This window comes from Amphibalanus amphitrite, unplaced genomic scaffold, assembly GCF_019059575.1.
Source record: "Amphibalanus amphitrite isolate SeventyFive unplaced genomic scaffold, NRLGWU_Aamphi_draft 000332F_arrow, whole genome shotgun sequence".
Classification (NCBI taxonomy): domain Eukaryota; kingdom Metazoa; phylum Arthropoda; class Thecostraca; order Balanomorpha; family Balanidae; genus Amphibalanus; species Amphibalanus amphitrite.
The window spans coordinates 251,397-275,387 of NW_024881827.1; the positions used below are offsets into that span (position 1 = coordinate 251,397).

General features: G+C 47.4%; 1 long non-coding RNA gene across 1 annotated transcript; it reads right to left on the reverse strand.

The window, feature by feature from the left end:
• Positions 1–1,570: 1,570 nt before the first annotated feature.
• LOC122388693 lies at positions 1,571–23,762 on the reverse strand. Its single transcript, XR_006257854.1, has 3 exons — positions 23,606–23,762; positions 2,139–2,362; positions 1,571–1,615 (listed from the first exon to the last, which is right to left on the reverse strand). It is a non-coding gene; the product is annotated as an uncharacterized LOC122388693 (long non-coding RNA).
• Between the last annotated feature and the right edge of the window lie 229 nt (positions 23,763–23,991).

Consider the following 23,991-nt stretch of genomic DNA (forward strand, 5'->3'; position numbering starts at 1 on the left):
GAGCGCACCGGAAGTTTCGTTGCAATCGGCTCCTTTTGCGCGACTTCTTTGCGAAAGCCCGAGACGGTTTCATCTGACTCCCTTTCCCCTACATGTGCACTGTACAGCTAGTTGTGACGATAGCCATGGGGCTGAGGCTAGTTTGTAGTTTTGACGAATCGACTGCGACCATTTTTTTTTTTAACGATCAGACGAACGCTCGGGGCATTTTTGGCGCGTCCAATCCTTTGAGGGATAAAATGGTACTAGAATGGTGGCTACTTAAAAATATTGTTGTGCTGGTGTTCCCCGCCCACAGCTAATTGAACTTTAGGTAATTGGCTAATTGGCTTTAGGGAGCTCTTGAAGCGATTCTGAATCTGATGTATTTGTTGGTGTTGCTGACGCCTGCTTCAGTGGCATAAAAGCTAAAAAAGCATACTCAGCATCGCAAAAAGTGGGGGGTCGACACCCCCAGTTTTCAAGAGTGGGGGGGTCACGACCCCCCCGACCCCCCCGTTGGCGACGCCCCTGCCCTGGAGCGATACTGACAGACCACTCCCGTACCGTCCCGGCCACATCGACTTCGTCACCTCCGGCCCTGTCGGACAGAGCTGTGTCAGCTGACAGCAGTCGGACGGAGCTGCTGCCGGGTCGGGAGGCGGCTGACACTGTGGTGTCAAACCCTGACACAGACGACACTGACAACGCCTGGGTCGATCGGCACTGTTGGACAGTAATTGAACACTGTGCACAATGCATGCGCTATGCTTATACATGCGTCAGTTAATTAATACAGTTCAGTACATACAGGTCATACAGGTTCAGTACATACAGGTCATATTCGTTTGCAAGAATATAGAGTAGGTGTGTACAGTCTGTCTTAAAAGTACCGCGCAAAGTGACGGTGGATCCATCAAGCCTGACCGATGAAGGACTGCCAAATTTGAGTCACCGAAGCAATGGACATCCTCGTCCATTCCCCAGCTCCATTGGTTCGGTGACTTTCAAATTATAGCAGGCCCTTCCTCGGTCAGGCTTGATGGATCCACCGTCACTTTGCGCGGTACTTTTAAGACAGACTGTACAATACAGTGGCTAATGTTTGTGTAGCAGGTAGGTAGCATGGCACATACCTATTATGTCCGCTGAACGTTTATCACTGAAACTGTAACTTTATGTACCATGTAAGTACCTACCACCATTCAGAAGTAATAGTACGCGTTTCCTCAACTATTTCTCACCGGCAACGTATAGCGTCCTCAGTGACGTCGGCAGCAGCCGCAGCCACCGCCCCGTTCCGAAGGACGGGACCCTGACGGTCAGCTCCTCCAAGCGAGAAAGACTCTGCAGGAGCGCCGTCAGCTGATCCTCGCCAAGGGCTGACGGAGCGTCGAACGTCGTCATGGTTACAAGGCCGAGCGCCTCCTCAACCGTTTTCAATACACTGGCGACCGATGGCTGGGGCTCCGTCTGTACCGTGACGTCACAAGTTGCCGATGGCTGGGGCTCCGTCTGTACCGTGACGTCACAAGTTGCCGATGATTGGGGCTCCGTCTGTACTATGACGTCATTGATTGCCGATGACTGGGGCTCCGTCTGTACTATGACGTCATTGGCCATTTTTCTAGCTCTACTGAAAAAAAAGAACAGAAGTCGATAAATCTACTGATCAGGCATAACAATTCCGCATTTATTGTCGGCTCATTTGATATTTCGATATACCTACATTTCCATATAATCGCCGTCAGTAATGGTATGTCGTCAAATCTACTCGGCTGTATTAAATCGTTAAGAGTTGATTTGATACGACTGTGAACGATTTGATACGACCGATTAGATTTTGTGACACGATTGCCGATGAAGACATGTACATACGTGCGGGATATGATGTCCCGAACTGGCCAACTGTATGCAGGACGTCTGTCGAAAACTTGAACAATATGATCGAGACTAGACGGCTGACTTGCAACTGCAAGAGATGATACGAATTCAAGGCATGTTTCTTTGATTGGGCGGAAATTACAATTACAAGTTACTCGACCTTCAAAGACCTAGTGGTGGTTTATTTCTTACACTTTCTACGGTTACTTTTCACCATGACAGCTCTCCGAAATCTCTCAGCCCCCGCAGCCACCCCTGCTGCCTCCCAGTCTCACCCCTGGGGACGGCCGGATGGCGCCGCTCGCCGGCGGACCTCCTGCCGCAGATCCTCCACCACGGTCTGGCGAGTGGTCCGCTCCTCGATAACTGCCTGCTCCAGGCGGACCATCGCACCGTGAAGTGCGGCGTACTCCCCCTGGACTTTGGCCACCACTTTGCTCAGTGCGGCCACCTCCCGGCGAAGGGCGGCCAGGTCTTCACGCACATCTGTCATCTCCATCTGGAATGCAGAATTACAGTTTTTTACCTTTCTACTAATCATATAAAGGTGACATAGTACGTAGTGTTACGTCGTACGCATTACGACATGTCGTGCAGCGTCGTGTCTAATCATGTCACAAAACGACATGTCATTACGTATTACGACATGTTTTGTCATGCAACCCGCATTGTTGCATACCAGGCAGGCAAGCTTGGCAGGCAGGCAAACAGGTCTTAGGTAACCAATATCAAAATTTACTATCGTTACTACTTTTTCGCAAAAAAAGAGATAATAAAGACAAGTTTATCACTACGTATGTTTACCCCATGGCCAGGCCTTTTTCATAACGCGGACGGTGCAGAGGGAGGGTCTGGCTGTACGACCCCTGGCGATTGGCTCCTGATGCACTTAGAAACACCAGATGTATACTTATAGGATGGATCGGATGTATAGGATACAGCCAGTCACACAGCAGGACTGACACAGTCACACAGCAGGACCTCGGCTAAGGAATTTCGACTGGGGGATGGGGGCAAACCAGACTCCAGAAATCAGAATGTCATATACCACCTAATATGCACCGTATAAGTGGACCTTTACACCATACCTAACATTCACACCATATACCGTAGGTAACGGTATACCAAAATTCTGCCTAATCAGTTAAGCATACGTAAACATGTCTAAACAAACTTCTACCAAAGGTTTGGAGGCCAGCGTAGGGCCCTCAGAAGCCGAAGTCGAGCCGTCGGAGGCTAGCATGGTCATTTAGAGTCCGCTTTGGGACCTTAAATAGCCAAATGTGGACGTGGGGCCCAAAGAAGCCAGTGCGTAGCCCTTTTAGACCAGCGTAGGGTAATATAAGGGCAGCATGGGTTCCTCTAAGACCAGCGGCGTGGGGTCTTCTAAGCCAGATTGGGGCCCACTGGGAACAGCTCAGCGTGGGGCTATCTAAGGACAATGTAGGTCACTAGGCCCTCTTAGGTTAACGTGGGGCCCTCTGTCCTCTGAAGTCTAAGGTTGGCGCTGGGCCCTCGGAGGCTGGCGTTGGGCCATCAGAGGCCACCTAGAGGGCCTCGACGGTCAGACTGTAGCTCTTATGCATGTTTAACCCACGAGGCGCTGAGGGGGGGGGGGGCATAAAGTTGCCCCCCCCCCCTTTACGTTTTGCGGAATATTTCCGAAACCTGATAAGCTACGAATGTGAAACTCAACGTAGCTTCAAATGACTACCTAGGCAATGTTTGAGCAAATTCTGGTGGTTGTAGCACTAAGACGTCACAGTGACTCATAAGATATTGTCTTTTTCCGATACGGACCGTTTCTGATGTCGCTGAGCATGAAACTCAACTGTAAATGAACTAGACAGCACCTGCTGTCATCCTGAAACACCTAAATACACTTCCATCTAGTTCCTGACCAATAATCGGCCCTTTATATACGGACCCATATTTCTGATATATCGTGAGGAAACTGAGAGTCGCAAATCTATAATTTTACTTATGACGTCACTGTGACGTCATTTCAGATGAGATCAACACCAAATTTGGACACAACCTCGGCTAGGTAAGGTATTCAGGAAGATATGTGCTTCTCTATCTCGTCGCGTTGCAATGATATCGTCGCAGAAATAAAGGGGGCAACTATATGCCCCCCCCCCCCAGGCGGCCGGCGGGTGGCGCGGAGGCCCAGCGGCCGCCGGGTCCTTTAAACATGGATTTCACGACACTTTCATATTGTGGTCCTCAGTGACCTGACCTCTGTTACCTGACCTGGTATCAGTGACCTCAAATAGCAAAATATGTGTTTCACGCGCAATTCTTGCGTCCATTCGGGGCGAGGGCCTTCGCCCCAGTGGGGGGGGGGGGCATATGCTACCACCCTGTCGCGTTTTTTGCGTGTAAATAAAAAACCGCGGCGCCTAGCGCCGCGCCGCTTAGGGTAGCTTTTAGTACATCAATTTTGAACAATGTGTGAAATTTTTGACCCCAGGTGATGTCAGGTCAGGTCACCAGGTCAAGTTCTAAAAAAAGTTTTCAATCATGTCCAGCCTGCAGTGTTTGTCAGAAAGGTTTTAACCCTATTCCTGGTGGAGGGGGGGGGCCTCAGGAGCCCCCCTGAGGTTTTTGGGTTATTTCTCCCAAACGCTTTGAGCTAGGAAGCTCAAATTTTCTGACTTGTCCTAAAAGGCTTTTACGCAACATTTCTGAAAATTTTGAGTTGATCTGACCTCAGGTCAGGTCACCAGAGGCGGTTTGGTGACCCTACCTCAGAAAAGTTTGCAATCACGCCAGAACTAGAGTTTTTGACCGATCAATTTCTTCTCTTCAGGCTTTAGTTAGGGTACCAGTATGTGCAATTTGTATATCTCAGAATTTTCATATCTGTGACCTGAGGTCAGGCCAGACTCGTGACCTTTACATTGCAAGCCTATGGGAAAATATTGAAACGCCTCCTGCTTCGTGTAAACGAGTCAAAACCACCCAATTCTTTCAGTATTATGGAAGATTATCTCATCGGTGATGATCCTGTTGCCGCTAATTGACAGGGGCACCAGAAAAGGTCATCTTAGGTCATGTGACGTCATAAATAGTTTTTCTGTCAATAAATCACGACATGATGGTGCAAAAGACTTGTAAGCAGGGTTGTATACCAATCAAGTCGATTGAATTGATTGATTTGTTTCAACGCGTATTTTGAGTTGATTGGATTGAGTCGATTGACTTTTCGAGATGACTGGTTGACTGACTCGTTTGACTTTAGCGACTGGTTGACTGATTTGATTCCCGAAAATGAGAGTGACTCGTATGATTGAGTCGATTGAATGGAAAGTTCAATTGTTTTAGTTGACGATAAATAATGACACCAATTGATGACATCAAAGATCACAAAACTACACTGAAAACAGCTTGTCATCACAACTGCAATATGGGGTAGATGGCCAAATAAAGAACAGGGCCTAAACATGAACAGGCAACTTTGACTTTCAACTGCAATAACTGCTCCAATCCTGGTAATAGAGCCTGGCGATGCACCTACCTACCTTTCTGCACTCAGCAGGAAACGTTATTATTATTTTTTTTTAAAGCCAGATGATAAAGTGCAAGGCCCTATATTAGGGTGCGTCACCAATTATATGGTGAAACTAAAAGTTGATGATAAATCTTGAGCATGCTCATTTTTCGGTTCCACTTACTGAGTAGACGCCGCATACAAAAAATAACAGTCCTCGCGCAAGTGGAAGTGCTGCCTCATGGCAATGCATTTATTGGCCAAAAGTTCGATATATCGAAAACTTATGGCGTTCTGAGAATTGAACAGAAAATATTGAAATGTTATAATTCTTGAACAGGCTCCGGACATCAATTGGGAAAGCGAGGACAATCCTTGAAACATGTTTTTGGTTCACCCATGCGATGCCTTCACTTCTTCAAGACGGTCATCTACTTCGCATACGGCAATCTCTTCCCGGTCTTCCTTGACCGTCTGGAGCAGCTTCTGTTTTCCCTACTCTGACTTTTTATTCTACGGTTGAAGGTCATTACGAGCGCCAGTATCCTTTCTGCAGTATTATTGACGATCTTCAGGGCCTAGACAGTGTCACGTGCCACCTGGTAGTCGTGGTCCACTCCTAATCCCAGAACTCCAGGTCTCGTCCTAGGAGTCCCGTGAGAAAATGACAAGGAAAATGGAGTATTTCGAAGAAGTGCGAAGACGCATTGACGAACCTATCCATGGTAGTCCATCCAGCGATATCCAACGACGGATTTGATCGCCGGAGGCATGTGGCCCACCGACACCGACGCCAGGATCATTCAGTTTGTCCACAGTGTCGGCCAGGATCATTCAGTTTGTCCACAATGCATGGTGGATAAGCTGAATGAACCTGGCGTCGGTGTCGTTGGCCCCGCTACTGCATGAAGCGCTCCCAAACGTTTCTCTTCTCATTAACCCGGCCGGGCCCGGGGGGTAATCCCAACCACCGCAGCCCGGGGGGGGGGCGTTTTTCGCCCCCCCTGTCTAACTCCGTAAATAAGGGAGTTACGGAAACAAAAGCGATACCAAACGAAAGGTCCTTACGAGACGATTCTAAGGCACCTAAAATTTTTGACCTCAGGTCAATTTTCAAGGTCAGAGGTCAAGGTCAAAGGCAAAAACCGGCACATGTGTAGTGATCTCAAAGTAAGCCTTCTAGAGGACGGCAGGCTGCATCAAACCGGCAAAATTGGGTGTCAAACGAAAGAAGAGAATCTGAGGATTCCGAAAATGTGCTTAAAATTAAAGGTCAAGGTCAAGGTCACGCTAAAAATTGACCTCAAACTTGGCACTTTTTCGCACATCTTGCGTGCTAGCTTCCAAGATGTTGTGAAATGTTTTGAGGCTTATCAGTTCCCTATTTGTGGTTCATCCTACGATACAAGGCTGCTCAAAGGTCAAGGTCACAGAAGAGTATCCCTGCTAGAGGCTATTTCACTGATTCAAGTTAGTAATAATAAATAAGACAATTTTGCCGTCCAGAAGCTCTAAATGAAGGCTTAGAGGAAAATAGATGCCAGATTCGTGATCAGCGGGTAAACATCCATCATAAATGACCTCTCATGTGTCAAGGTCAACCAGAGGTCATTCGAGGTCACATGAGGTCAACATAAAACTTGACCTTTTCCGAACAAAATATACATCATTCGACGCGGCTTGACAAGGCGAATGCGATGGTACCATTGCCGTAGCTCTAGGACCGTTTTTGTCGAAGTTATTTGCGAAAAACTAAAACCACATTTCGGGGTCGTTGACCTGACCTCTGACCTCAGGTCACCAAAACTATTTTTCTATTTTTTTCTAGGTCAAACGCTACACAACCGTGCTCGTAATTTGTCTTTATCTCTAAAACTCTTTTTTTAGCAGCTATTTGAAGTTTGCGTCTGTGACGCCGAAATTTGCCGTGCAGGGGTCTAGAAAAATGGACCTTGTGACGTCATCAATGGGGCTAGGTCCAAATTTTTTACCTCAGAAGATGTCAAATTGATGGGAGAAAAGGTACTGAAAGTTTCGCTTTCCTATCCTTAAGCGTTCGGGAGCTATCGCAAATATTCGCCAGGGGGGGGCGAAAAACGCCCCCCCCCCGGGCCCGCGAGGGTTAAGCGTCTTCAAGCCTTCCGCGAAGGATTCCCTCGACTGCGCATGCCGCCCTGAAGGCGAAGAGGATCACGAGTCTCTTTGAGGCGAGTGATTAGAGAACAAGATCAGAGGAGCTAGCCCTGGGGCTGCGTACCGATGGCGACCGATAGCCTTCAGCGCGGCATGTGCACATTGTGCACTGTGCAGTCGAGGGAAAACCTTCTTGGAAGGATTGAAGACGTTTTTGAGAGAAAAGTCGTTTGTGAGCGCTTATTCAGCAGAAAGGCCTCCGTCCAGGGCTTAACGTACACAAGCGCAGTGAAGGTGGCAAATTCTTCGACTGATTTAAGATCTTTTAGACGCAGTTGGAGGTAATGGCGGAAAAGGAAGATCTTAAGGGTGTATCACTGCATATGACCTTCGACATCCAACGAGCGTGGTGGTCGACCCCCGTTACATCACCGGGAGGAAATTCGCCGAGGAAGAGAACACAGCTGAAGGCATTCTCGGTAGTCGTTCCGTGGCAAGAACTTGCCAGCCTGGAGAAGGCCGAAAGTCCTGCTGGTTGATATGTTGCCATCGTGTTCTGAAGAAGTCCACGAAAATCTTCGAACTCGGTCCTGAAGTCGCCCCGAAGAGCATTTTGAAGACATGGCTGCAAACAACTTCGAGAATATGGTGTCTGCACAGTAGCTCGGTATGTTGGTGTTACTGTGTTTGGTGTTACTCTGCTGTGTTCAGAGGCATAAGTCAAAAGAGTCCTTGTATGTATGTATTATTTACGATCATGGCCGATCCACACATCGCGTGGCGATTACGAAGCAAATTTAATAGAAAACAAGTAAAACAGAGTGGTGCATTGATGCCCAAAGTGATGAAAAAGGTCCAAAAATGCCACAACTAAATAACGATACAGGAACACGTAAGAACGATTCGCTACAGCTTTGTCAGCATAATACCGGCACCAGCAGAATCTCGAACTTTACCATGCTTTGTGACTCGCTACCAGCATATTACCATTATTCCAATTCGTGTCGCATTGATTGGCAATCTCAACTTCGGCATCATTGGCATTTTACCGGCAGTACAGGATCGTATTTTATATTCCTAGCCGGCTGTGGCAAACGATACTGTCTATGCCGTTAGCAAGTCAATGGGAAATTGCACCCCTGTCGGGAGTGTCTTGAGGCAGTGGTAAATGAAGGAGAAAAAACACCAAACTCCACACAGTTAATAGTCATGCTAAAAGTAACCCGAAAAATAAAATGCTCAAGTTCCATCGAACAAATTTGTTTTTTGACGCACCCTACCCTATATAGTAATAAAGTGTATAAATTAATAATTCACATCTCCACAGAAACAACCCACTGAACTCTATAAACATCTGAAACCCCTACAAAAATAATTGAAACAAAAGCGCCGTTTTCGTCTCGCTAATAACGTTTACGTTCCTAATCAATAGCTAATTTGCTGCATTGTTTTATTTGCAGCAGAACGTTTGTTGATCCTTTTCTCCTGAGAGCCTAAGCATAACATATTTAATATTTTTCATTTTCCTTAAAATATTTTACCGAATATTTCTAAGTGGTTTTATTTCAAATGAAATAATAATTAAAACGAAATTGGTGAGGTACAACCGATTTATTTATGATGATTGATGATCTACATACTACACCATAATCAATGACGTCATCTTACCAAAAAATCAAAAGACGTAGAATAAGGATTTATAAAAGCTTAGCAAACTTATTGGCAAAACATCCTGTGGTTCCAAAGTCCCTGTCCTCTCCATTTCCTTTAAATATATTTTTAATCCTCATCCCTATCCCCCAGTCCTAACAGTTTCAAATTGTATTGCAATAAAATGTTTTGAATTCTTCACATAGGTACCTAACATTGACATGCCACGTCCAGAGTCGTGGACCGCTAAATACTTCAAATCTCTTCCTTCCCAATCTGACATCATCCCACGTCTCAAATGCACATTGTGGAAATATTTTTCAGGCTGCCCGTCAGTCTCTGTCTAACCGAAACCGTCACATGCAGGTACGATATTTATTTCTATTTCCCTATGGTTAATATGTTATTGATGCATATCATCCATTAAAATAGACATGGTGTAGCGTAAATGCCCAACTCACGAACACTTCCAAAATCCGAGCAGCCAACTTTCAACTGCAATATCTGATATTTAGTGTAAATGGAGTTGGAATATGGCCAAAATTAAATTGACAACTTTTAGGTGAAAGGTGGTGATTTAGGTTAAGGGGCGAGTCAACTACTGGGTTATTTTGCACCCATTAAAGGGACTATCCCACCTTCTAAAATGTTGGTAAAACCAGTTAAATTGTGCCCGACTTTATAGATTGGATGACCAGGAACACGGTTCTGCCATTTATTTTTCATTAAACATCTTAGGCTTCCCATATTCCAAACACAAACTTTCAAATATGTGACGTCACAGCCCAAAATTACCTCCTTCCCCAGGCCACATTACTGTCATAAAGCGGATTCTTTTTACTCTGTAGGCACCACAACAAAGTTCAGACCAAGTTTTAAGCGATTTTTCAACGAACAAACCCATTTAAATCAGAATGACTAAACGAGGTGACGTCACACTAACGGTCGCTCCATGTTGAAGATAGGGCCTTGTACAAGGCCCATTTTCAAATGAAGGGAACGAATTTCTTCAACACCAAGAGGCCGCGGGGGTTGCAACCTAGATAGATAGTGGTTTCTGAACCTCGCCGCAAACTTGGCTATCTCAACTCAAACCACATGTTAAAGGTGGGATAGTCCCTTTAAAGGGACCCTCCCACCTTCAAAAAAGTTAATGAATTGGCACGAAAGTGATGTCGCTCGGTTCAGAAAGAGCAAAAACGAATATCTACCAAATTTCATCGAAAAATATTCACCGGTTTTCAAGATATTAGACTTTTACTTTTGTTTACTTTTTGGGATCTCCGCTGTTCCTAGCGACTTTATTTAAAAGTGCGGCATTTGTTGCGCGCAAAGCAGCATATACCACCGCGTGCTACCAAACGTTTTAGTAAAAGATTTAAAAATCGTTAGATCTCCGCTGACGTCACAAATTCTAAGGGGGCATACCAATGCACTAGCCCCTTAGAATCCGAAAACTGCAAGTTTGAAATTCCATATCTCCGAATTAAAGCATTTGTCGATGTTGTGAGTGCCCAAACCGGTATTTGCAGGCCATGGCCACCAATTTGGCTATCTCAACTCAAAACTAATGTTAAGGTGGGAGTGTCCCTTTAAATGAAACTTCTGCTCCAATTCTACCCATTGAACCTCAATATCATGATCCACCTGTCCATCACTAGGTATCCTTCCTTATTACATAAAAACTTTGAATGGCATGGCAATTTATAATTTTAAATGACAATATGTTTATGTTTCTTAGGTAGGTACTAGGTAGGTAGGTAGGTAGGTAGGTACACCAGACTGCTATGGACACTTTTCCAAGTTGGTGGGGCAAAAAACCTAATGTATGTCTTGGTTTGAGTCGTTTGATTGAGTTGATTGATTCCTTTCATTGTCGCGTTTGAGTCGATTGAATCAATTCCCGAAAACTGCTCTGACTTGATTGATTTGATTGGTTTCCCAAATTTGTCGTGATTGAATTGATTGCTATTGATTGAGTCGTATACATCCCTGCTTGTAAGTGGTACCAAACTGCTCGCCTGGTCAAGGCGCGTCGTTTGGTATGCAGCATGACCATACCCCACAACCTCATTGATGAATGACCTGACCTTGACCTCAGGTCAAATTTCAAATTGACCTGTGAAGGTCATCACATACTTATTTCGCATCCCCTCGGCGAGAGCAACAAAAAATGTATTGGTCTTATGTCTCTATGTTTCTTAGTTTAAAAGTTATATAGGTAACTAATTCCAAAACATTTTATCGTTGATGACCTCTGGTGACCTCAATATTGACCTGACCTGAAAATGTTTTATGTAAAAGTTGTAGATCTTTAAACGACCTATCAAACGCCGTTCGCCGTTTGTCGCTGCGATGTGTAGTTTTTGAGATCTGAAGGGGGGCCGAATCGGCCCGCCCCGCCAGTTTCTTGTCCCGGCGGAGCCCGCCAGGAATAGGGTTAACACGCGCAGTGGAAGGGGGGGGGGGGCGGATTTCGCCCACCCCTCCTGTTTTTCGCCAATAACTCGCGGCGCAAGCATAATATCAATGTGAAATTCTGGCTACCTGTCCAGAATTGAATTGCGGATCTTCTCATGCAAGAAGTAAGAAAATCGGTTCACAACTTTTCTAGTAATAGCGGTGTAAAGTCAAACATCCTGCCGCCGCGGCGGCGCGGCGGCGCGGCGGCCGGCGCTAGCCGTTACGCGCCGCCTGAATTGTAGACTGTGCCGGGGCGGGACGGTTCCGTCTTTACATCGCGCTCCTTACCGCTGATTACATTAGATTCGCGTTAAATTCGGTGAGAAGACTGAGAAATGTACAGGCAATCACATGGTCAAAGAATTTTGGAAATCGGCCAGTAACAACTTGAGTTATGAGTGTGTAAACACAAAATTGTGATTGCCGCGTTTCCCGCGTCGGCCGATCCCGCTTCAGCCGGCGACATCTTACCCTTAGCAGGCTTCTAACTGCCATATTTATTGTTGGATTATCTAGAAATTCACCATACATACTCACAAATGTTTGTTCTTTCGTATAGTGAAAAAATAAAGAAAATCGGCCGGTAACTTTTTGAGTTATCGGCATGTAAACGCAAAAAAAGTCGCTAATATGGCAGATTTGACCACATTTGACCTCATTTGACCTTGAAGATATTGACCTAGGGTCATGAAATTCGCACACAACAAAGTTCCCCATGGCCTCCACCTACACTCTAAATTTCGTCTTTCTAGCTCCAGTGGGAGCTGAGATTTTAGGGGGGGGGCGACATCCGCCCCCCCCCCCTTCCACTGGGCGTAGTACTCGCAACCCTTCCACTGCGCGTGTTAACCCTAGCATGTGTAGGGGGGGGGGTCGGATGGACCCACCCATGGTTTTTCGCGAATAACTCGCGTAAAAAGCGGCCGATCGCAACGAAACTTTCAGTACCCTCGCATTGATCAATTTTACACCTACCCTGAAAATTTCATGACCCTGACCCAAATGACCTTTGACCTGTGACCTCTTTTTCGAGATCATGTTTGGCCGAAATCGCGATTCCGCGTATGTCGGCTCGCATTAGCCGCGCGTTTACAAGCTTTTCGTGGTTTCAAACGTTCAAACATGTGATTTGATGCTGCTCCCATGCATTAGGGTGGGTGTCAAGGTCACCTGAAGGTCAGGTCAGGTCATTGACCTTTGGTGACCCCGGGTGACCTCGGTTCACTTTTTCGAGTTTTACATGTTTCTAGGCTAGTTTTTGGAGCTGAATTCGAATTTAGCAACCATTTGAACATTTACGAAGTAGTTTTGGTGCCTTCGTAACATGTGACGAAGCTGGCAGAGGCGGTTGACACGTACTACGAATACCCGTCACAACCCCTGCTGGTTGACCTGACCTGACCTGACCCGACCTGGTCTAAATGCTTAACCCTCGCACGACCAGGCCATTTCTCATAACACGAACGACCAGGGGGGGGGGGTTGTTACGACCCCCCCTGGCGTTTCGAAACGGAAGGTCGTAGAGCTTAGCGGAAAAAACCAACGGATTGCTCTCAACGAGATCTCGCGATTGGTGGTATATTTTTTGGTCCTAGGTCAACATTTGACCTACTTATGACCGGTCAAAGGTCAAATTTTCCGAAAAAATCAAACTTTTTCAACTTTCCGCGGCGATTGCGGCAAAACGGTGGGAGATATCGACTTGAAACCTTCACTATCGTTTTCCTTGATCAATTCGCTATCGTTTGGTATGTATTTCGTTTCCCTAGCTCTAAAAATGGCGCGTTGGGAGCGCCGGAAGTCGGCAAGGTCACAGTCGGCGGCAGAAATTCGAAAAATCAAAATTTAAATTTTTGAAATCTGATTGTATTTTTGGATTTGGGAGGTCCATTTGCTCCCTATAGAAGCTAATATTGCTGCATATTCCCATTGAGGTGACAAGAATTAGCAAAATAGTGGTTCGGGCGCTTTTCAAAAATAGTACCGGACGCTGTTCCTCTTGTGACGTCATAGCTCCGTGACCTGACCTGACCCGGTCAATTTTCTTGCACCACACGATAGCCAATGCTTGCCCCAACATGCATGGGAGGTTTCATCATGATCCATCAAACAATGTGGGTATCACCGGCAGAAAACCTAGGGATTCGGCGCACACGTTTGGTAACTGTCGGCCGGAGGCTGTACCTCTTATGACGTCATAACTCCGTTACCTGACATGACCCGATCAATTTTTTTTCGGCAAAAGATGCGCAAAGGTTGCCCCAGAGGGTATTTAAAATTTCAGCCCGCTACGACAAGCCGTTTAGCGTGCACCTCGAAAAAACCTCAAGGGGGGGGGGGTTGATACAACCCCCCCCCCTAGGCGTTCTAGAGACATCATCTGTTATCAAAACTAACACGATATTCGTGATCAGCACCCCGAAACCCCCTTAGCAGCCACACTTAACAACTTTCTAATAGGTCCCGATGTTCCCGACTTTGGGTCATTGACCTGACCTGGAAGGTCAACCAATGACCTAGGACCTTAAAATTGGGTATCATCGGCCTCCTCTCGTCACGGGCAACACGCTCGTTTTTTCCGCGAAGCTCTAGCTCGATCAGGGGCCAAACGGCAAGGGGGGGTTCCAACCGACCCCCCCCCGGCCCCTACACATTAGAAGCTGGCAAACGCCGCACACATGCGAGGGTTAAACTTGGTGGATTGCATGCTGTTATGGGCGCCTATAATTTGTATATCTCGGATTTTTTATATCCGTGACCTAAGGTCAGGTCAGTGGCGTGACCTTTCCATTACAAGTCAATGGAGAAAAATGAAAATGCCGAGCTAATCCGTGTGTACGTATAGGAACAGTCCAAATATTTCAGAATCACAATGATTTAGTACACTCGTGATGACCAAGGTGTCATTTTTGCTGATAGCCTCTAGAAAGGTCATCCGAGGTCATTTGAGGCCACAAACGAGGCCGCAACTCTACTTGTGACTCGGCCCCAGCTCTAGCCACCCAACGGCTGCCGGTTTTCAAATCTTCCCGAGCCTCGGGGACGACGGCCCGCAGTCCCGCGCCGCGCGCCGAGCCCCACGGACGCCAGCTGGCGGCCGTGTCGCCTCACCCTCCCCTCCAGCTGAGAGCCCCGCCGGCCCGAGGGGGTGGAGAGCGGCCGCTCGCGCTGCCCGCGTCCCACGGCGCGCCGCCGGTGGCCCAGGCCCCGCCCATCAGAGGCTCCCCGCGCCACAGGCCGGCCCGCAGCGACGGACGCCGTCCACAACCGCCGCCCACCGGCGGATCGCCCGAGCCTCACGCCCAGCTCCCCACCGCCCTCGCCTCCGCACCCGCTCCAGACGATCAACCCGCCGCACCAGCTACCGGCGCCCCTAGGTCGGCCCGAGGCGGCGGCCGGCGGCCGCAGCGCCGCGGCGCGCGTGGACGGAGGGGGCGGGGCGGCGGCCGCACCGCGATCGCGCCCACCGCTCATCGTCCCGGCACCGGACTGCTAATCGGAGCCCTCAATGTCCAGAGCCTCAAGCCCAAACTGCTGGAGCTGTCGGACGAACTTAACCGCCAAGATCTCGACGTCATGCTCCTGTCCGAAACTTGGCTACGACCGAGCACACCCAATCGCCTCCTGGTCATCCCTGGCTACTCCATCAGCCGGGTGGACCGACCTGACGGCCGAGGCTTTGGCGGCGTCGCCATCATCACCAAAGCGGACCTTACGCCTGTAGCACTGAAGCCACCAAGCTCGCAGTGCCCGGACAGTCTTCTGGAATCGCAGTGGGCATTGTTGAAATTACCAAAAAATCGCAATCTGATTGTCTGCTCGGTGTACCGACCGCCGCGTTATTCCGCGACCGCACTGCGTGCGGATTTTACAGACTTGGAAACCCAGCTTCAGCGTGTCCTTATCGACCACCCCAACGTCCCGTTTGTTATATGCGGCGATCTGAATTGTGACTTGTTAAAGAGCGCAAGCTCTCCCGCCCGTCAACACATCAGCGAGTTCCTCTCTGACTACTCCCTGGATCAACTCGTGACAACATCAACATTCACTACCGGTTCTCTCTTGGACGTGTGCATTGTACAAAACCGAAAATTTGTGCGTTCTTATAGCGTAGTCCATTGCCATTTCAGCCCACACAAACTCATCCACGTGACCGTCGACGTGCCTAAACAGCGCCTAAAACCAACTGTCATCCAATCTAGATCACTTAACCAAGCGGACGTTCACTCTATCAACCAAGAGCTGCTGAGTGTCGATTGGCAGGAAGTTTATAGCTCGACGTCTGTTGCTGACAAGTGGCAGGTCTTTTTAGACAACTTTCTACCTGTCTTCGACGACCATGCCCCCCTCAAAAATGTGCTGATAAGAAATCCTACAGCGCCCCCTGTATCTGCCGCCACCCGCGACATTATGTCCAGGCGTCGCTCCGCGTTACGTCGGCTAGGCCGCGAGTCTCCCGAGTATAAGGCTCTTAACCGCTCCGTCCGTGCCGCCTTACGCCGAGACCGCCGTCACGTCCTCCAAAACGAGATCAGCGAGCGTGGGGTAAACAAAGTATGGCAAAGCATCAAATCAGTGATCGCTGGAAAGAAAGATGGTCCAAATATTCAGCCCGATCTATCTCCCGACGATCTGAACTCCTTCTTCGTCTCTGTCGGGCCCCGCATTGCCGCCGAACTGAGTACCCAAAACAAAGATACTGATCTAAATGTACGTCTACCCCGTGTCGGCGCATGCAGCTTTAGGCCGAGGGCCATCACTCTCGGGGAACTCGGACTCACAGTGTTCAACATGCGAAACTCTGCCGCGCGTGGCACTGACGGTATATGCATCCGCATGTTAAAAGTATGCTTCCAAACTATTGGCGACATCATTTTACACATCATCAACGTCTCAATCACCCGTTCCGACATTCCTGACCCCTGGAAACACTCTATCGTTCAACCGATCTTCAAGTCTGGCAACCCATCTGACCCCAGCAATTTCAGACCGATCTCCCTAGTTCCCGTAATCATGAAAATCATCGAGCGTGTAATCCATCAGCAGCTCTATCACTATCTCACCCATAACCACCTTCTTTCGTCTACCCAACACGGATTCCGCCCCCGACACTCCACTGAGACTGCACTGCTGTCAGTCACAGATAGCATCCTTGCCGCCACCGATAGGGGTGAGATCTCAATGCTATGCCTCATAGACCTCAGCAAATGTTTTGACGTCATTGACCATGAACTCCTTGTCAAAAAGCTCCAAATCTACGGTATTGAGACCTCCTGGTTTTCCGCTTATCTTCAGGGACACACGCAGAGTGTACCCCTGAAAGACAAAACCGGCCGTAAGATAACCTCTCGACCGCTCCCAAACACCGTAGGAGTTTTCCAGGGTTCGGCTCTGGGTCCCCTCCTCTTCACTATATTCTCCAACGACCTCTCACTATTTGCCGGAGACGCCACCGCTTATCAGTACGCAGACGACACCCAGATATTGGTGAGCGGCCCACGCAACGACATCAGGAGTCTCATCTCGCGCATGGAGGCATCGCTAGAGTCACTTAACGCATGGTTCTGCGCACACGCCCTGAAAGTCAACGCTTCTAAAACTCAACTGATGGTATTCGGTAGCCGACAAAACCTACGTAACCTGCCTCGCTTCAAAATCTCTTTCCGTGACGCTGAACTCCTGCCGTGCGCGCAGGTGGGAAACCTAGGTGTTGTATTCGACGGCGCACTCACCTGGGAAGCACACGTGGCCGAGCTGAGTCGTCGCTGCACGGGCGTACTGATCGGCCTCTCCCACGCACGACACTGCCTCCCAGACGGTATCCTCAAAACGATCGTGACTGCACTCGTCATCTCGCGCGTCCAGTACTGCCTCACTGTATATGGAAACGGCTCCCAGAAAAACTTCAACCGACTCCAAAAAATTCTAAACTTTGCAGCACGGGTCATATTCGGCCGCCGGAAATTCGATCACGTCTCTGGCCTCCGCGATTCACTCGGATGGATGCCTCCGAAAGCTATGGCCGATGTTAAAACCATGGTAACTGCGCAGAAAATAATAAGCAACGGCGAGCCCGAAGCACTAGCTGCCATCTTCACGAATAACAGTGACGCGCGAGAGAGATCCACACGACAGGACCACCTTTTCCACCTTCCACGCTCGCGGCTCGAGACTGGCAAGCGACGGTTCGCCTACCGGGCCGCGGCGCTACTCAACAGTCTGCCTCCCGGTGTCATCGAACAGCGCCCCGCCCAATTCGCCCGTGCGGCCAAGGCTGCAGTCTGTCCGGCGATGACGACCGCCCGACGATGACCCGTGTCAGGGGAAGGAGCTGCGACATCCGTGTGCGGTGTGCTGTCTTGAATCGTCCGTTTGTATATAGAGAGAGCGAATGTCCAGCGATTGAATTTGTATGCCTGTGTTTCTTGTCCCCGCATGTTTTTGTTTGTGCCCGACTCAGACTCTGGACTGTAATCGCCACGCCCCGCGTGGATTGTCCATGAAGGTAATACATACATACATACATACATACAAACAGTTTTTTGCCAATAACTCGCGATTGGAACGAGATAGAACGCTGGGGATGGTCTCATTGTGTTCGTCTTGTTGAGACGCATCGACTGATATGGAACATGACCTTTTCCGGTCAGGTCATGACCTTGACCTGAGGTCAAGTTTTCAAGTTGACCTTTCTAGGTCAAATTATAGTTCATTCGACGCGTCTCGGCGAGGGGAACACGATTCTGGCAATCGAAATGTCGTGACCTTTGTAGTCGAAAGTTATTGTCGAAAAACACTTTTCGTAAAAACAGCTATTTTTGGAGATTTGCCCTCTGGAGGCTAAACCGTTGACCTGAGGTCAATTTTGACAATAACGTTATCAAAAGAAGAGTTCAAAAGCTATCGATTGCTTTTCCATGCGTTTTAGTAGCTACCATAGTTCCTGAGATAGCGGCATGTTTTCTGAAAAATATAATGACAATTGGCAAATTTTGACCTTTGATGACCTCTGGTGACCCCAATACTGCTCTAAGGTGAAAAATAACCGAAATGCTTTCAAACGTACGCATTGAGAGCTATCGACTGCTTTTTACCGCCGCGTCTTTCTAGCCCTCTTAGGTTTTTAGTTAGAGGTGGGTGGTAACATATGCCCCCCCCCCACCCCCCACTAGGGCAAAGTTGGCTGAGTCTGCCACTGGGGCGCGTGTTATAGGTATTCACTCCAACAGGATGGGCAAAATCTCGTCACTGCAGGGGCAACTGGCAGCCACTGCGGGACATTTGCCCCCTTGCAGTAGCGCAGAACACCTTTAATTAAGGTGGGGGGCGGGGGGAGGGGCATTGCCGACTTTTGGTCCCATTCTTTCCATGCAACGCCCGTAGGGCTAATGCCGAAATCAAGGGTGCACGGTTCCCCGGTGCCCCCTCCCCTCCCCGTTCCGCCACCCATGCCCTCTCCCCCGTTAAAGGGACCCTCCCACCTAATCCCGCGCACCGACGGGGGACGGATATCCGCCACCTCCCCCTGAGGTTTTTCGCGAATAGTGGGAAAACCGCGGCGCGTAGCGCCGCGAAATTTATTACGACTATTCCCTCATCAATTTTACACATGGTGTGCAAGATTGAACCTCCTACCTTTTAAGGTCAGGTCACCAGGTCACTTTGAATGACCCAACCTCAAGTCACTTTTTTGCAACTTTGTCACCGTGCCAGAGCTACAGTAAATGTCGGAGGCCTTTGAAAGTCGCAGGATGTGATTAGGTCATTAGTAGCTACAATTTGTTTATCTCGGAATTTTGATATCGGTGACCTAAGGTCAGGTCAATTTCGCGACATCCCCATTATAAGCCAATGGCGGAAAAATCAACTCCCTATTTTTACCACTAAAACGGGTCGGAATGGCCCCATATACCATACATGACTTCATATACGATCAACCTTCACTACCTTGAGGTTTGTTTTGCTGTTGGGCAGCTGTGAGGTCATGTGACGTCATCAAAGTTAACCAAAGGTTTTTGGCCAATAACTCCGTACAGGAACAAGATACAGCCACGCAGATGGTCTCATTGTGTTCAGCTCGTCAAGACGCATCGAATGATGTACATGATGACCTCGAGGTCACGTGACCTGAGGTCAACCTTTGACCTTGACCTTTCGAGGTCAACATATATATCATTCGATGCGGATTGACGGGAGGATCACGATGATGCCCTTAGTTTGTTCCTATCTTGACTAATTCGAAAGTTATTCGAGAAAAACTCTATACATATCTAGCGCCGCCATTTGGACTTTTTCGACCCCTGTGACGTCATCTTTGACCTGACCTGAAAATGACTTTCGTGAAAATTGTAGATCTTGACCGTGCGTATCCGATGCCGTTTACCGCTTGTCGCTATCTTGCTTCGTTCTCGAGATATCAAGGAGGGGGGTGGTCATCCGCCCCCCCCCCCCGTCGGTGCGAAGTTGCGCGTCGGTGCGCGGGTTAACATTAGATTTGAGCTGAGATAGCCAAAATGGGGTCCCTGGCTCACAATTACCGGATTCGGCACTCACAACATCGAGAAATGCCTTAAATCGGAAATATTGAATGTCAAAATTGCAGCATTTTGATTCAGAGGGGCTAATGCATAGGAATATCCCTCTGAATGTGTGACGTCAGCGCAGATATCTAACGAATTTAAATGTTTGACTAAAACGTTTTGTAGCACGCGGTGGTATATGCTGCTTGGCGCGCAACAAGTGCCGCCCTTTCAGCTGCCAAACTATTGCTTCCAAATAAAGTCGCTAGGAACAGCGGAGATCCCAAAAAGTAAACAAAAGTAAAAGTCTAATATCTTGAAAACCGGTGAATATTTTTCGGTGAAATTTGGTAGATATTCGTTTTCGCTCTTACTGAACCGAGCGACATCACTTTCAAGCCAATTCATAAACTTTTTTTGAAGGTGGGAGCCGGGAGGGTCCCTTTAACCCTCGCCCGCACATGGGGGGGGGGGTTGCCACCCCCCATCCCCAGGTAGTCTTTCTGATCTGCACTCGACACTTTTAGAGCTAGAAGGCTGATTTTTCGTATAGCTAGCTGCTCCTCTATCCTTTCTTGATGTCAACTAAAAATTTCAGGTTTCTGTGATTTTCGGTTTCGGAGATATGACCTTGTTTTCAGGTCATGTCATGACCCAAATGGCCAATTCTCAACATCTTGCGTTTGCTATGGGTCTTGTGAGCTTTTGACACCTTGATTTCGGTCTTTTTTGCCAGTCTTACCTCCCACCTATCATGGAACATGTTGTTCGACGATGTACAGGTGTCAAGGTCAGGGTCAAGGTCAACCTAGGTCATCTAAGGTAATTGCGTTTTAGGCAAGCTGAATTTACTTTTTGTGTAGTTTTTTGACTACATTTTTGGTAAAAGCTTCTCAGATCATGATTTCATGTAATATGGACACATAAACAATCGTTCCACACAACAGTATACACACAGACACACACAGACATACAAACACATATAATTGACCTTGACCTAGCTTGACCTGAAATGACCTCAGCAGCAAAAATATGGTCGGGTAGTGTGATAAAGAGGTTCTAGCTGGCTTGGCACCAGAAAACGGCATCGTCATCGGTATATGATAAGCAGCGCACTTGATATCCAAGGGTGACCCAAAACAGCAACATTTTTTAGTTTGACCTGACCAGGAAGGTCAATGACTGACCTGAGAAGGTAAAACTGGGTATCATTGGATTTGTCTCTTCCCAAAGAATCTTTTTGGTCTTTACCGCTAAGCAGAGTTGTATACCAATCAAGTCGATTGAATTGATTGATTTGATTCAACGCGTATTTTGAGTTGATTGGATTGAGTCGATTGACTTTTCGAGATGACTGGTTGACTGACTCGTTTGACTTTAGCGACTGGTTGACTGATTTGATTCCCGAAAAATAGAGTGACTCGTATGATTGAGTCGATTGAATGGAAAGTTGAAATAAGTTTTAGTTGACGAAAAATAATGACACCAATTGATGACATCAAAGATCACAAAACTACACTGAAAACTGCTTGTCATCACAATTGCAATATGGGGTAGATGGCCAAATAAAGAACAGGGCCTAAACATGAACAGCCAACTTTGACTTCAACTGCAATAACTGCTCCAATCCTGTGATAGAACCTGGCGATGCACCTACCTACCTTTCTGCACTCAGCAGGAAACTTTTTTTTTAATCCAGATGATAAAGTGCAAGGCCCTATATACTAATAAAGTGTGATTAATTACTAATTCACATCTCCACATCTCCTCAGAAACAACCCACTGAACTCTATAAATATCTTAACCCCACTGAACTCTATTAACCCCTACAAAAATAACTGAAACAAAAGCGCCGTTTTCGTCTCGCTAATTACGTTTACATTAATAGCTAATTTGCTGCATTGTTTAATTTGCAGCAGAACGTTTGTTGATCCTTTTCTCCTGAGAGCCTAGGCATAACATATTTATTATATTTCATTTTCCTTAAAATATTTTACCGAATATTATTAAGTGGTTTTATTTCAAATGAAATAATAATTAAAACGAAATTGGTGTTGTACAACCGATTTATTTTATGATGATCTACCATACTACATGATAATCAATGACGTCATCTTACCAAAAAATCAAAAGACTTAGAATAAGGATTTATAAAAGCTTAGCATACTTCTTGGCAAAACGTTTTCTTTGTTTTTTTCGCAGTCGCACCAACGGCATTTAATTTCCCTTGTTCTTCTTCCTTTGTCCTTAACTTATCCTGTGGTTCCAGAGTCCCTGTCCTTTCCATTTCCTTTTAAATATATTTTTAATGCTCATTCCTATCCCCCAGTCCTAACAGTTTCAAATTGTATTGCAATAAAATGTTTTGAATTCTTCACATATAACCTATCTACCTTCGTTGGTACTGTTGGTAGCAGTGACACATCTAGGCAGGTAAGTACATAGGTAGTTGGGTACCTACCTGCTTTCCTGCTGTCTTCATAAAGCATACCTAATGAAGTTGTCAAATTTATAGCACATTTTCAACACTTTCATATCAATATGGTGTCAGTGTGGCATGTAACCTAGCTAGGTTCATTATGTTCAGGGTTCAATTCAGAAGAGCTCCGCATAACTCACATAAGAGACAGACGGGGGCTTTACATGGGGTAGATGGCCTGATGACTTAGCTGGAATATGGCCAAAATTAAACTGACAACTTTTAGGTGAAAGGTGGTGATTTGGGTTAAGGGGCGTTTGTTGAAGTCAACAACTGGGCTATTTTGCACCAATTAAATGAAACTTCTGCTCCAATTCTACCCATTGAACCTCAATATCATGATCCACTGTCCATCACTAGGTATCCTTCCTTTTTACATAGAAACTTTGAATGGCATGGCAATTTATAATTTTAAATGACAATATTTTTGTTTCTTCTGTAGGTAGGTAGGTAGGTAGGTAGGTAGGTAGGTACACCAGACTGCTATGGACACTTTTCCAAGTTGGTGGGGCAAAAAACCTAACGTATATCTTGGTTTGAGTCGTTTGATTGAGTTGATTGATTCCTTTCATTGTCGCGTTTGAGTCGATTGAATCAATTCCCGAAAACTGCTCTGACTTGATTGATTTGATTGGTTTCCCAAATTTGTCGTGATTGAATTGATTGCTATTGATTGAGTCGTATACAACCCTGCCGCTAAGCTCTATCTCCAACAGGAACGAAATGGCGCGGGGGGTGGCAACCCCCCCCCCCCCATGTGCGTTCTAGGATGGGAAAATGGCATGTGCGGGCGAGGGTGCATGTTGATGTAAGCACAGACATCCAAACACTCAGACGGGTATCTAGCACACAGAGAAGACACACAAAGAATCACAGAATCACATACACACCGTTACATAAACACATATTGTCTGACTATAGACACAGACGCACAAAACACACTCAACAACAGACACAGGGACACACAGACCCCCCCCCCCTCACATACAGGTCGGCCCTTCTCACCTGATATTCGCCGCCTCCGCCGTGGTCGGCTCCGATGGACAGAGCTCAGTACCGTCCACACACTGTTGGACCACCCGCTCTGTCGACTGACCCTCCTGGTGGACGCAGTGCAGCTCGTGCTCCTCCGTCGGCCTTTGTCCCGGTCTGGACCGCTGCAACTGCGCAGTATGTAATAACCCCGGGGCGGGGCGCCGCTGAGTCATGGTACCGGTTAGCGCCGACCTCGGGCCGCTGGGCGACTGCAGCGCCCCTACCGGTCACCGGCGTCGTACTGTAACTAATGGGGAGCCGGGGGGCGTTCATGGAACACTGTTGATGTAAGTGCACTGTTGCCTCGTAAAGGCTAATCAGCAACAACAACAAAATAAAATGGGAACTCTCTACAT